We start from the raw sequence: 5,240 nt of genomic DNA on the forward strand, positions 1-5,240 counted from the left end.
GACAAATGACGGATCTGAAATGCTATTTATACACACCTCTGAATTATGGGCGTCAGCAGTGGGGAGGGGGCAACAGAGGCACTTGCCCCACCCTCATCCCGGAAAATGAGAAACATAATCATTTTTTATTCAGTTATCATATGTATATACATTTTTTATTCAATTCACAAATTCACATTTCCCAAAAAAATTCTGCAAACGCCCATGCTCTGAATTTGTTTTGAAATTTACAGATTTAAAGGAATCAGACACAAGTGTTATAGTTCCCCGCTAGTACAGCGGTAAGTCTACGGAGTTACAACGCAAAATTCAGAAGCTCGATTTCCCTCGTTGGACACTTGTTTGTTTGTTTGTTTTTGAATTTCGCACAAAGCTACTCGAGGGCTATCTGTGCTAGCCGTCCCTAATTTAGCAGTGTAAGACTAGAGGGAAGGCAGCTAGTCATCACCACCCACCGCCAACTCTTGGGCTACTCTTTTACCAACGAATAGTGGGATTGACCGTCACATTATACGCCCCCACGGCTGGGAGAGCGAGCATATTTAGCGCGACGCGGGTGCGAACCCGCGACCCTCGGATTACGAGTCGCACGCCTTACGCGCTTGGCCATGCCAGGGCTCGTTGGACACAGCAGAGAGCCCGATATGGCTTTGCTCTAAGAAATACACACACACACAAGTGTCATAACCATTTCTATAATAATCTGTGTCTGATTTTCCATGGCTTAAAGAAAGTGTTTTAATACAGCACAGGCTGAATAACATTTTAAACAATTCATTATGTGAATATTACCTGTATAGTAATTAGCATCATAGTGCAATAAAATTAAACGTCTTTATATTAATTACAGATTTTTGATAAAATCACGGTTCACTAACTTTACATATACAGATAGACTGATGCTGTATTTCGATGTCCTTCAGAAAGCTATAAGTAACCACTAAAACCAAGGTTCCAGAAATGTTATGTAGAGTAATGTTTCAAACAGAAACACAAACACACAAATGAGCAATATCTTTATTCATACACAAAATAATAGGTAAGTTTTTATTCATTGGCTTGTTCGTTATTCGTTGTTAGAATTGTCACCAGTTGCTTGGATAAAAAACAATCTTTTTTACATCTACACAAGACCAGGACTAAAATAAAAATACTTCCCGTCCGCTTCATGAGACAAGGACGAGAACAAGAATAATGAAACACTATATTTTCGTGTGAGGTCATTATCCTATTACAGTATTCCATAGCACTTAACATTCCTTCATCAGCAATTACTTCAACTACACACATACAAGAGAAAGGACTTCAACTTTTATAAAGTTGTACAAGTCTTTCTATCATCCCTTGAAATGTGTTCAACCACATTAAAAGCTCAGACACAGTGCAGTATATTTGTTTTGTTTCTTTGTAATTTCACGCAAAGCTACTCGAGGGTTATCTGTGATAGTCGTCCCTAATTTAGCAGTATAATACTACAGGGAAGGTAGATAGTCATCACCACCCACCGCCAATTCTTGGGCTGCTCTTTTACCAACGAATAGTGGGACTAAGCGTCACATTTTAACGTCCACACGGCTGAAAGATGCGACAGGGATTCGAACTCGCGACCTTCAGATTATGAGTCGAGCCCTCTAACCACCCGGTCATGCTGGGTCACACAGGGCAGAGCAGATACAAGATGCTATGAAAAGCATTTAGTATATAACCGTTATATAAGTAAATATATTAATGCAAGTTTATTATAATTACTAGGAATACGCCAACTACGTGAATAACACCTACGTGGAAATTTAAAAGAAAATACTGTGCAAAACTCTTAGGGCAAGAGAATATTATGTCATTATTTTCATTTTATGGGGCTAATTTTTCAATGCCATTACAAAATGTAAACTTCAACATTATGGTGATACTTCACTGATCCCTGTTGACAACTGAATGACCCAGGGTGATAATACTTATCATTCGTTATAATTTCCGTGTACTTGTACTAAGGATATGTTATAAGGGTTCTGCTTTGAATGAATATATTGATCCAGTTTAGGGTCTGAAATGACTGCCACGGTACCCCATGCGGTGTCTTAACTGTATAGAAAGAAACTTGCAAATAGTACCGGCAAATGCTAAAAGAAATCAATTTAATAGCACTCCATAAATAAACCTTGGTAAAGACAGTATTTAACATTATATATTAAGTGTTGTTGTCATGCCACAGCCCGAGAAACACGGAAAAGTGTCAGTAGAGTAAAGATTTCGCATAAACACTTTGCGTGAGACTGGTTAGACTCTAAGAAATTGCTGCAGACTTGAAATACTTCCCAAACATTGTCAAGTACACCTAGATCGTAAGACCGAGACATGTGAATTTGAAAATAGAAAAAGAAGAGGTAGAACACTTAAAGTTAATGATACTGATGTTAAGTATCTTCATTTATGCAGACTTCAAGACAGAAGAAAGCCTAACATTGATCTCAAGCATCAGATAAACAACCATGCTCCAAATGACAGAAAAATGTCCAAATTTACAGTATCAATACAGCTCAACGAGAACGGAATATTTGGTCATGTAGCGGTTAAAAACGTTTACTTCGATTTCCAAATATTTTCAAGAGATTGAAATTTGTTAAAAAGTACAAAAATTGTCCTGTTGAAGATTGGGAAAGGGTGTTATGGACGGATGAGTCCAAGTTTGAAAAATCTGGTTCAAAGTGTAGGTTGTACGTCTGGCGGAAGAAAGTTGAAAGATACTTACTTCAATGCATAGCACCAACCATGAAGCATGGAAGAAGTAGTGTGATAGTTTGGGGGTGCTTTTTTGAGGAGGCAACAGGAGATATTTGCAAAATAGATCCATTAATAGACCAGCTAGCTATGAACCATCAGATACTAATCCGTCATGGTATACCCAATGGTTTTCGTATTATTGGTAAAGGATTCTACTTCCAAGAAGATAACGAACCATAAAAAAGAGAAACTTACAAGTACCAACCTATTCTAACCTAAAACATTAGTGAGTTAGATACTAAATATTTTATCTTTAAAATGTCGTTTAGTGTACGAGATTGAAAGTGTCTAGAAATTATTTGTTAGGTGGGTAAGATATATAAAATAATAACACCATGTGACAAAATTTTTATTTTTTCTTGTTCCTGGGCAGAAAGTGTTATTTCCCAATTGCTTACGTCTAAAGTAAATGGGAAAAGACCTATTTTTCTCTTCAAACTTTGCTTTTGTGACCTGGGTAATGAAATTTTCAAATTTACCCATTTTCCAGAGCATTTCAGGTAGAGTCAGTGCTGTGTAGCTGATAGAGAATTTTCTCGAACTTACAAGAATTTTTAAAGAACTTTTTAGAATGTTGTAGAACTTACAAGAATTTTCTAGAATGTTGTAGAACTTACGAGAATTTTCAAGAACCTTTTAGAATTTTCTAGAGCTTTCCATAGTAATACAGGGGCTCACCACTTACTTCTTCAGTTTAGTTCCAGCTTATCAGTAAAAGTGATACCCATTCCAGCCGTTCTGAAATACATGTTTGAAATGTTGTTAAGTAACGCCCCCTTGTTGGTCAAAACATTAACTTTCTTTGTAGCTAGTTTCAGGTTTCATAAATATGCTTACATATCAAGTTACGAGTGTGAAAATTTTACCAGTTTTAATTGAAGACCATCGATTACTAATGTTCTGGTTTCTAGCGTTACAGAAATCAAAATTCGGTTTTCTCCTAATACATAAAACAAATTTCTTGTGTACAGATTAAATCATTTTTAGGTTTCAAAAGCTAGTTAGTAAACGATTTTCTTCTGCTATGCCACTTCCCCTCACAAGATTGAAGATGAACAGTTGTAAAATAATAGTCCTTGACTGGTTCAACAGTAAACCTGAAGGTTAATAATGTTGAACATTTGGTTTTGATACCTATGATAGGAATAGAATAGACAGCCTATTGTGTAACTTTGCGATTAGCAACAAACAGACAAAGTAACAAAATATTTAGAAAAATTACATTTACGTGATATAATCTAAAAATACAAACCAATAATTAAAATGCTATGACAGAAAGTTAATTACGTGACTAACTTTTCAACCAAGCGACCTTTGTGTTACATTATAAAAGCCGTTAGTTTGTCATGGAATCATGAAACAAGTAACGTTAGTTTGAGTTTTTGAATTATTTTTCGAATTTTTTTGTGAACTTCAACACAGTTTTTGTATTTTTTTCTAAGGAATAAAAGAAATACTTTCACAGAGATCTGATTTTTATGTATTAGTAAATTCAAAGTGTAATGGAATGTTGACGACCAAAAGTTGAGTGGATTGTGGTTTGTGTGAAGGTATTATAGATCACCCAGAACGAAGGTTGGCCATATAATTATTTTTCATTACAACGATATTGATCTGTTTCTTTGTATTTTTCAGATGCTTCATGCTGTAGTTGCATTTATTTGTTTGGCTAAAGTGTTAAATATTAGTTACGTGCAACAAGTGTAATAAATTCCGTCTAATTAAAACATAAGTTTAATGTATACCCGAATAAAATAAAAGCCTTTAAAACAGAGGCGTCGTTAGGCACTGGCTCATGGGATCCGTGTCCCGATTGTATTTAACAATAATTCACAGATGGTGTTTTGAAAAATCAGAATAGAAAACTATGATCGATATCATACGGAAACGCTAAAAATTTCTGCATCTATGGGCCCGAACCCCTAATCTTTTAAGCACGACGTTTCTGTTGAAATACATGTGGTTAATTTTCTGCACTTTATTGAAAATTGGATAATGCTTTGTTGTTAAATGCTCTTTATGTATTGAGAATGAAAAATATTATTCGTAATAATATAATAAATCAATAAAATCCAGTACATTATAATTCACGGAGCCTTTGAGAAACATGAAGTGAAGCTAACAACTTGTGTGTTCCATAAGTAAGGCTAACTCTACCATTTCTTTGATGTTACTTTTACCAACAGTATTCGTTAAATGTTTAACATTTCTAGTTTTATGTTTTTAATTTTTAATATTACACTTTTATTATAAATTTTTTTTCATTGTTAGCTTAGTATGTGGATTTAGGAATAACTTAAATCTCCTGAACTGCACAAACTTTACGAGATATTATTGGATTTACAGTCGAAAATATCGCTAACAGCGAAGGTACTCAAACTGATAAAACGTTGTACTCTAACCTTTATTAGTAAGTGTTTAAAATAATTATATTTAATTAGATGTTAATTACCGGGTTG

The sequence above is a fragment of the Tachypleus tridentatus genome, chromosome 11 (assembly GCF_004210375.1).
Source record: "Tachypleus tridentatus isolate NWPU-2018 chromosome 11, ASM421037v1, whole genome shotgun sequence".
NCBI lineage: Eukaryota > Metazoa > Arthropoda > Merostomata > Xiphosura > Limulidae > Tachypleus > Tachypleus tridentatus.